Here is a 10,475-nt window from a genome sequence, read left to right on the forward strand (position 1 = left end):
GGTTGGGAGAGATGCCCGGGGCCCCGGCGAGGACCACCAGGAACGCTCACGGCCGCCACGACGTACCGAGCGCTGGCCAAACACCGGCTCTGATGCTCCGTGTATACTGTCACCTCACCTAACACTGACAGCCACCCAGTGAGGCCGAGGTGGTTGCCCACTCTCCGGATGAGGACATCGAGGCTCAGAGAATTTGGGGCGCTTGTCCGAGGCCACACGGAGGGCAGTGAGGAAGCCAGGGTTTCATAGCGGGCACTCTGTCTCCCACGAAGGCAGATTGTATGTCTTCCCAAACTCCCCTCTCCTCTGCATAAACACCCAGTTCTTTCCAGTCTGTCTCAGGGCTGGCTGACCACACCCCCAGTGGCCCTGGACCACTCGGGTTGACATCGTGTCCCAGCAGAAATACCAGGAGCTCCCCTTGAGGTGTGGACGAGCCAGCAAACGGCCATCCTGGCCTTAGTCGAAACCACCATTCTCATCCCCGCAGCCTTCCAGCACCTTCTGCGTGCAGGCTGGGGGCACCGCCCCAGCACCCGCTCTGGTGTTTAGGGGTCCAGAGAGGAGAGTAGCCAGGCTTGGCTCAGCTGTTCCTTCTCGAGCCAGCCCCCCAATTCCTGTCCCCCAGATGTCTGCGTTCCCCCTTTCACGTCACCAGGTGCAAAGGAGAGGCCCTGGCGTTACTCTCCTAACCCTGCTGAATAAAGCGACCCCGCCTCAGGGCCCAGTGGCCTGGGAGCTGTCCTGAGAGTGAGGCCGTGATGGGGTCCGCCCCACGGGGAGAGGCCAGCCCCTCATCCGCAGCATCCTGGTTCATCTGAGATTGTGTGGGGCTGGGGATCTCACAGAGGCAGGTTGGGCGAGAGCCGAGGGGAGGCAGGCACTCCACAGCCTGGCCCTGGGGCAGCTGGGTGGTCTTCAGGTCTCCCTTCTCTGGCGTTGTCCCCACTGTCTCACTGGGTCACTAGGAGGTGGCTTTCTGAAGCGACAGCTAGAATGGTCTCCAGATTTTCTGCCCAAATTCACTTTGCAGGCCCAGCAGGGAGAGGCACCCAGCAAACAACCCGTGGGAACAGGACCAGGAACCAGGTGCTCTAAGGACAGCTCCCCTCTGAGCACCCGCGTCCCTCTGCCAGCCTCTCCTCTCCTGGCACCCGTGAATCCTGCCCTCGCCCTCCGTGCCCGGGCAGCGCCAGCCAGCTGAGTGCATCCTGAATGTTCCGTGCTGGGTCAGGATTTGGTGGGGGAAGGCTCTCCCATCAGCCCGGGGTGAGCTTGCTCACCTTCTCCCAAGCTGGGCATCCCGGTGTGGCCCAGATCCTGCCTTCTGCTGAAAGTGCTTCACACCCTGCCCCACCCACTCCAGCACAAACAGCCCTCTGCCCGGTGGCTCTCCGGCGCCTGGGGCCCCCTGCAGCTGCAGCTGCTACCTGGGCGTGCTGCACACCCGTCAGCTCCCGTGGGCTGTGAGCTGGCACGGTAAGGGTGGCACAGGAATCTTCTCCTCCAGTCCCCACTGCCTGTCTCTTACACAGTACTCGCAAGATAATGGCTACCAGGTAACTGTGAAATGAAAGCACACGATGGGCACTCAACAAATACTGACCTAAACACAAACTGGCTGCCTGCTCGGTGCTAAGGACAGTGGGGCAGCTGTTCTCAGCTCTGGCTGCACCGGGAAGGGCAGCTTCTTAACAGTACTGATGCCCGAGACCACTCCGGCTCACAGCATCTTTAGGACTTCCTAGAAGTGTAATTATCTGTAGGGGAGACCGCCGTGCTGCGGGTGCAAAGACGAGTGGCTATGGTGTCCCTTCCTCTGCGGCACTGACACGGCCAGGGTGATTTTTTTCCTCCCAGGCAGTGAGTGGGGTCCCGGGGCAGCAGCAATGCGTCCCCTGAGACCTTGCGAGAGGCAGATGCTGGGCTGCTGTCGGGAACTGCTTAGACGCTGCAGGGTGGGGCTGGCAGTGGTGGGCGCCCTGAGCGTGCTGGTGCCCGAGGACCCCTGCTCTGGGACTCGTCTCCTCAGGTGTGGCTCACTCACGGTCGCATCAGAAATGGAGACACTGGGGACACGTAGATTCCTGAACCCCTTTCCAGTGCAAATGACTCAGCGCCCTGGAGCTGGGAGAAGGCGCTCACATTTTACCAAGAGTCGGGACATGAAGTCACACTTTATATAAATAGCTTTCCAGGTGATTCTCAAGCTGACAGAGGGGAGTACCCAGTGCCCTGATATAACAACAGTTCAGACAGATGCCATCCGCCTCAGCCCCCACCCCACCCAGAGCCTGAACTTTGGCGGATTAGGGGACAGTTGGGAAGTCGTGTCAAATCACCTCAGGGACCTCCAGTCCTTAGGGCGCCCTGGAAGGTTGCCCATGACCCTGCTTTGCAGTCTCCTTGTTTTGTCAATGCCCAGCCTCCACGGGCACTGGGGTGCAGGGGGAGCCTACGAGCATCACCCCCACTCTCTCCCTGCAGATATCTCCTCTGCACCTCCTACGCTGAGAAGGGCCGTCTTCCTCCAGGGGAGATGGGCCATCAGCGCTGACAGCCGACAAGCATGAAGTCATCACCTGGGACTCTGAATCAACTTGCAGCTCCATGCCTGGGACCAGAGAGCTGTCAAATCTTCCACCAAACACACTTTTAGAATGAGAAACACCCTCTTGTGCGGGGGCTGCGGCCAGCAGCAAAGCTGAGGTTTCATTCTGTGCGCACTTAAGCAAACACGAGCTTTTCAGCTGCTAACTCGGCAAGTGTAATTATATCCCGCATTCCATTTTTATTCCATCGGTGACACAGCGCGGGGCTTAAAGGACGCAGGGAGCTGTCCCGCCAAGGACGGCAGAGGCCCCGCTCTGCTTCCTGTTGACGCTCTCGTGATCGAGACCGAGCCAGGTCGCCTCTTTGGATGGGCCACAGGGAAGTTCCCACCGGGCTCCAATCAGTTGCCTGGAAAGGACCTGCTCCGCTCCACACGGCCCACCGTGGCCTGTGAATCAGAGAATTTTAGGCCTCGGCCTTGGTGGGTGGGCAAGAATGTGCCTGTGGGGAAGACCGGCCATTTCCAGATTCAGGAAAGAAAACATTTGGCCATCAAAGCACCTAGTGAACCCCACTGGGTACACCTCATGCTGAATTTCATCCATTTCTTACCACTTCAGGACCCGAAAGATGGCCAAAGCCAAATAAATAGCCGCCCTGCAGACTGGGAAGGCTCAGAGAGAGTGGCCCGGGCCGTGGTCTTCAAACTGGGATCTAAAGAACCCCAAGGTGCCTCAGGGAGCTAGTGGGGAGAAGAGACGGGGGTGTCTGCTGACCATCGGTTGGGTGACCTTGGGCAACCGCATTCCTGTCTCTAAGCCTCATTTTCCTCATCTGTAGAAAGGAGGTAATAGTCCTACTTTGCTTTGTAGAGTAATTGTGATGAAACAATAAAATTGTGGTGGAGTCATTAAGTGGGACACTGGCTAAGCATGTGGTGATACTCTAGGACTGACTTTAACCCGAAGGGATGAACGGGCAGAGAGGGCAAAGGGCACTTCAGGGGAGAAGGTGAGCAAAGCGCAGGCCAGGTGGTGGGCATGTGCAGGACGCGCATCCACCCAGGGGGAGGGGCATGCGCCATGGCTTCCGAGCACTGGCAACTCTCACAGCTGCCCTCAGCCCATCCCCCTTCCCAGAACCACCAGGTTTCTCCCTTCATTTGCTGCAGAGGCATTTCCTTCCTGGACCCACACAGATCAGTGTCAGGCAATGGTTTCTCTTGGGCATCTGCCCGGATTTAGGGGGAGGGCATACTCTAGAGGATGGTCTGACTGCCAGAAGCATTGGGAAATCTTTGTGACTGCAGATTAAGTTGCTTTGTTATTCCTAGTAATGGCACGGCGATAACAAAATCATCAATAGCATTATCACCACCGCCACCACCACCACCACCCTCATCATCAGTGGGTACAAACTTCCTCTAAGGGAAGCAATGAAAGTGGGTACCAGGGAACCTTTCTCTGGTTAGTATTAGATAGGGACCATCCAGTGGGAGGTAAACTTGACTGTTGAACATAGACCTAAAATATCAGTGCATTGCTGTCTTCTGAGCTTTTTGCCCCAGTGAGGTACAGCATGCTTGTCCACACACGATGCATCATGCACTTGACTTCTTCCTGAAAATTCCCATATGCCCCTGCTGCTCTGCTGGGAGGATTGTGACGCAAGGTGGTGCTCAACTGGACGGCTGTCAAGAGCTCGAGCCGCGGCAGAATGCTGCGTCCTGATGCTCCACTGTCCCACCTGCAGAAGAACAGACTCCAAAATGTAGACAGTGGTCGCCTCTGGGAGAAGCATTAGAAGCAGGCGCCGGCATGTCGCGGGTGGTCCCAGGCAGCCCTGGAATATGCCTGGAGTCTCCTGCTGTCATTATTCATAGTTTCTCTCTCATTGCAAAAATATCCCGGTGTGTATAATAAGTTATATGGTCACCACAATTTTGAGTGATTTCTGTGTTCTTTTTGTTCATTTCTATTGTCTAAGCTTTCAACAGGAGACTTTCATGATACAGAGTAAACCGTTAGGATGGCGACGCACCAGCTGAGAGGCTGCCTGCTCCTCCAGCAGGGATCCCCCAAGGCAGGCTCCTTGAACACCCAGCCTCGTTCCTCGCCTGACACACGGCAGGAGGGCGTTGAACACTGGCTCCAACCGAAAGGTGAAAAGCCCCACCCCACCCTATTGGGGTAATGGCTGTCGCCCTAGCGAAAGCAAGGGACTGAAACCCTCCTAACGCAGACACAGCACCCAAAGGCCTTCTCCCAGGATCATGACCCATTTGCTGGGACGTGTATATAACCTAAGGCTTGCTCACACCACAGGACAACTGGCTGACTCGCCTGCCTGCTTGGTGCTTCTGTCCCGTGAAACTCTCCGTGGGAGCAGAAAGAAGTTAACTCAGGAACCACGCCCAGGACTGAATTGCTGAGTCTGCACCTTTACTCTGTGGAGTTTTAATAAACTCCTGCCTGTTTTTATAGGGATTTTTTTTTTCCACCCGCCTTTGAACTACCTTAAAACAATAAAGTGCCCTCTTTTGACAGGTTGGCCCAATGGGAAGATTGACCCAACTTCCATTGTCCTACTGAAAAATGACAGTGCAGCCAAGTGCCTGTGGGCCAGGGGGACGTTGGGATCAGATGAGAGATGGGGTTCACGCCGCTGCAGTGACCCTCTGGAAGAGGAAGCGACTGGACATTTCCTCTATGCATTGTCTTTTTGCAAAGTTACAAGTAAGGAATATTTGGACTAGATTGTTTTTCCTTCCTTTTATGCCAGCAAAAACTTGCTAAGTTTTAGAGAAATGGGGAAAAAGCCCATGCTATTAAATTTTAATGGACAATCAAGTTCAAAGAAACCAGAGCGCCTGCCGTCCCCCCAGCCCAGTGCCTGCCCAGTGGCCGAAACTCACCGAAAGGCCTGAGCACATTTGCAGACAGACTTCAGACAAGCTCCCGTGCTTGACACCTCGCCGCGCTCCCCATCACTGGGCGGGCCTGTCTACCTGGTGGCACCTGGGCATCACCTTTGCTCCTCCTCTCGGAATTCTCCTCCTGTCTCCTCCCTAAGGTTTGGCTTAATCGTGAGTCTGCGAGGCACGCCTTCCCTGATGGCCCACCAGGTGCCGTTTCATCACGTGCCTACCACAATCTTTACTGATATTTCCTGCTGACTTGTTGATTTTCCGTTTTCCCACCTGGGAGAGAAATTCCAGGAAGGCAGGGATCCATACTAGTCGTTATTGGTCCGGAATGAGGGAGTGAATGACAGATTAGCTCCTAAAGTGCTCCCATTCTTAAAGGCTCAGAACTCGTTCGCAGGAGAGGGCCCGGTGGTCCCCAGCTACCTTCCATTTCCATGAACCTGATGCCCCATCACCTTTTCTCTCCCTCTGAACAGAATCCACAATACCGGACTCAAATCTGCCTCCTGCAGAAAACCTCCCCCAGGATTCTCCCCGTGCAGCCAGGGCACAAGCATACACTGAGCACCAGCTCAGCACTTGAGTGGGGATTCAGCCGAGAACAGCATCGTCTGGGCGAGGAGGCTGCCTCCAGGGGGGAAGCAGATGGAGAGAGCGAGGCGTGCCAGGCTCCGCGGGTCAGAGGCCTTCCCCTCCCCTCGCCCAGTTCCCCTGCTCTAGGCTGACTTGGGGTCTTCCTCGCATTCAAGATGCTGTCCTTCAGTCCAGCAGGAAACTGGCAGAGTTTCTCTCAGGCCTTTTCTCTACTTAAAAGTCCTGCTGCTCCGTTAATCAACAGCCCTATCCGGCACGGGGGCTGGGGACAGGGCTGGGCACAGCCACCTTCGGGGGGAGCGGGAACGCAGGTGCGGAGGGGGGTGGGCAGGGGAGGCGAGGGAGGGATGCTCCCACTGTATGTTTCTTCTTATACTCGTAGTCCGTTTAACCAAGCGCACTGACAGGTAGTATTTGTACAGAAATATTAGGTGCTCTGAGCCGATGCCTAATACCCTGTCAGAGACTCAGCTCTGACGTGATACATCATGACACTCACACCCGCGCTCACACACATACACCTACACTTGCAAAGACACCACCCTCATGTATTTGCACCCACATACTTCCCACACAGACACAATTCACACACTTACACAAACTCTCTCTCTCTCTCTCACACACACACACACACACACACACACACACACACCCTCCCCCAGCAGACAGAATTGAGTCTAAGCCATCTCCTCTTTGTTTCAGTCTCTAAAAAGCTGCATTTACCAAAATAAGCAAAACATGTGAGGTATGGAATCCACCTTGCTGAGGGCTGAATTTTATTGGTCAAACAGTAAATCAAAACACATGGAAAAGTGCTACATTCAGGAACACACTGCGACTGTATTACCCCTCGTTTTATTGGCTCATCTCTAATCGGAACCAGCTGGTAATAAAGAATAGAGTTCATGGGAATCCACCCTTTGTTGAAAGCTGGGCTGGGTGGATGCTGGAAGCCAACGAGCACAATGAAAACAGCTGCAATTGACTTGTGAGGTCAGGCTGTGGGCAGAACTCGGGGACAGAGGTGATGCTACAGCTGGTGCATTAAATGCTGGGCTCCTGGTTACCTGTAACTGTGTAAAGAGGCACCAGAGAGAAAGGGGTCCACTCATGAGGCTCCCCTGGCCCTGGGCTGCCCCTGCCAGCCTGTCTCAGGTAATTGGAATCCCACAGTCACTCTGGGCTGCTTGTTGACATTAATCACAGTAATGATGATGATGACTACATGATGGTGGTGAGGATGGCGGTGGTGGTGATGGCGGCAGTTAAAACCTTCAAACAGGCTGCACGAACACATGGGGTATCTCCACGTCAAAGCACTTCAGTGTAAAGTTGTAACTGAGAGTTGTAACCCTGACAACATAAATTAACAACTTTCCTTTTTCCTTGTGACTTTTTCCCTAGGCATCTACATTCTAGAAATGGAACATACATCCTCGCCACCCCGAGTCCCTTCCTGTCTCTAATCAGCTCACTGGGTCCACCCTTTGGAAAATTGTGATACACCAGGAGGGTGTGCAGGGTATTTTTAGCACCTGACACCATCCCACCTCTTCCCCTGCCGGCAGGGTTGGGTGCTGTGTACATTGTCTAACAAGCATACTGTAATTCACTTTACCGAACGATTTTCTTTTTGTTACCATTTTGCTAATATTTTGAGATCTGTGGAGGGTCCAGCACTGGAGCCGGGACCGCCTGTGGGGACCTGGGGCCGGGGCACACCCCACGCACCTGCTGACTCCCTCCAGGCGCAGAGCAGACCGTTGTCACTCTCTTGCACAGAATCTGCTGCTAGCGTCACATTTCTTATCGACACAGGGTGACTGGGATTCGGCACCAATTGCTGGAAGTTGGTGAGATGAAATTGATCTGTCGTCCCTTGGCCTCCACTGGCCCACAGCAAAAGTACAGAATGGATTGGAGTGCACTGCATCGCTACATCAGGAATACAGAAAGAGTTAACCACTGTGATGGCTAGCACTCTCTACGCTGCTTATTAAATCCATCTGGGAAAACTACTGTTGAAAATCAGACAATGGATTAACTCACCCCTGGCTGTCAAGGCAGGGAAGTCGTAGGCATGGACAGGCTGGTGAGTCCCACTCACCACTCCCAGCCAAGGAAAACACCCCTCAGAGCACTCCCCTCCTGCACCACTTTGTTACTGGGATGCAAACGTCATGAGGGCAGGGCCCTAATCCGCCTCATTTCCTGCCACACCTCAGCGTCCTGAACAGCGCGGGTCCACAGGAGGTGCTCTATGTATTTATGGAATCAATGAATGGATGAGAGGACCTCCAAATTTCTGAGTCCCTGGGTAGAAGAGTGGGTTTCTCTCAGGGAATATATCTACTTGGAGTGAAGAGATACTGGCTGAGTCCTTGCATATGGAGAAAAGAGCAGAGAGAGGAAGGCCTGACTTGTGTTTCCAATAAGAAATGCATGAGTTTTCCTTTACTTATTTTTGGGACCATGGGGAGCCGTTTTGCAATGAGTCACAGGTGCGGCAGTGGCAGTCGGGTGCCCAGGGACTACAGAACGCGTTTCCCATCCTATTTGGAGCCTGTGTCTATGAAGGGTAGATATGGGGGTGAACAAGTGCACACGCTGGGGCCTGGATCTGGGGTCTGCATTACTTCCGGGGCATTTTCCCCTCTGCTTTGCCAAGGTGATGACGAGATTGGGGATCCTACCTCATGAGTCAGGCCTCTTGGCCTCTCCCGGCTCCTGACCTCATGGCCACCTGGACAGGGAGGCTCACAGCTGTGTGTGTGGGGGGGCGACGCACATGACAGGGGTGCAGGGATCTGAGGCTCCAGAGGGAAGGACAACCCACACTAGGGAGGGGACGCGCCTCTGGCTGATGAACAGCCGCACGAGACTCACTTTACAATCTACTTGGAAAGACTCCCAGGGGCCCGAGAATGCCAGGGGGTTTCCTTGGCGTGTGTGATTGATTCCCAAGCTGTGGACGTGGCTTGTTGTACGTTCTGCAAAGTGACAAGGGCTGTCTTCTCTCGATGAGCACGACATACCGGGGAACATCCTTCTCATTAGACATGATCCCAGTGCTTTGGAGGACCTGCTTTGGGGAGGGGAATTCAGGGAGAATGGGTGCCCCCAGGAACTCTAATGAATGGGAACTATCGCTACCATACCCCAATCCTACACCAAGCTGGGAGAGGTGTCCAAATGGATCACTGCAAAGAATTTGGGCCCCAGTTCTGGAATTAAGCACAAGACTAAGAATTTTGCTTACCTTCAGCTAAGACATGGCCCCCATCCCTTTTCTTTATCCCTGGTCTATCTTCCAGTTACACTCTTTATATCACGGTCCCCAAAGGGAAGGAGGCACAGTGACCTCGTTCGTGAAGAACCCTCACTGGGAAAAGGCTGCCGAAGTGATGTTAGACAGTGCAAGCCAGAGTCATTCTTTGAATGTCAAAGGGGGTCCCCATGTCCTACCATCTCTCCTTTCCTCTGAAGAGAACCCAGGTTTTATGCAAAGGGACAATCTGCCCAGCTGAAAAAGTATCACGCCCAGCTGCCCTCACCACCGTGGCATCCAGCAGCATGCCCACCACGACTGCCTGCGTGGCTATTGTCTTGGTGATGGTTGAGGGGGGTCATGTCATGCTAACGTAGCCCTCAAGCACCCCATGGCACTGAAACTGGTATAGAAACATCTGTGGCTAAGAATGCTGGCCGTGGGGTCTGAATTCAAAGCCCAGCAAGTCCGAGATTTGGAGCCTGGGACAAGTTACTCTCTCTGAGCTTCAGGTTCATCCCTGTCTACAGGATGGGGGGGGGGGGGGCGATAGTTCCTAACATAGGTCTGAGGGGGGGGATTAGATAATCAGATGGTGGTGGTGGTGGAGGTGATGACTAACACTTAACATGAAACTCGCAGGTATCAGGCCCTGGTCTAAGCCCTTTGCATATATTAACTCATTTAGTCTAATAATTATCCTGTGAATAAAAATTTATAATTATCTCCATTTTACAAATAAAGAACTGAGGCCTAAAGAGTGAAGCCCGTTGCTCCATCTCGAGAATGATATTGTAGAAAAACTCCATCCATGGATAGCAGCACAGAGGAGTTAAAAATAAATGGTATTGTTTCTTTGGAAGCAGTAAAGGTAACTATAAAAGCTTGTTTTAGCTCATTTAGAAACTGAAGGTCAGCAGTGTCTCCTTGCCTTTACTTTTCTTTCTTTCTTCCCTTTTAATGTATTTATTTTTAAATATTTGAGCCTCCATCTCCCTGAGAGTCTGTGAACAATCTTTGTTCCTTTTGAGGTGCTCATTGCCTCTGGAAAACTGGCTGTCATCTGAACGCTGTGTTTTTTAGCTATCAGTATAAACTAATGATTTGCATTCTCAAAACAAAACACAGTTAGGT

At 53.3% G+C, this 10,475-nt stretch overlaps 1 long non-coding RNA gene across 1 annotated transcript; it reads right to left on the bottom strand.

The window, feature by feature from the left end:
• Positions 1-6,826: 6,826 nt before the first annotated feature.
• LOC118931562 (uncharacterized) lies at positions 6,827-8,203 on the bottom strand. The gene is made up of 3 exons (XR_005032427.2): positions 8,123-8,203; positions 7,805-7,951; positions 6,827-7,426 (listed from the first exon to the last, which is right to left on the bottom strand). It is a non-coding gene; the product is annotated as an uncharacterized LOC118931562 (long non-coding RNA).
• Positions 8,204-10,475: the final 2,272 nt, after the last annotated feature.

The sequence above is a fragment of the Manis pentadactyla genome, chromosome 15 (genome assembly GCF_030020395.1).
Source record: "Manis pentadactyla isolate mManPen7 chromosome 15, mManPen7.hap1, whole genome shotgun sequence".
In the NCBI taxonomy this organism is placed as follows: Eukaryota; Metazoa; Chordata; class Mammalia; order Pholidota; family Manidae; genus Manis; species Manis pentadactyla.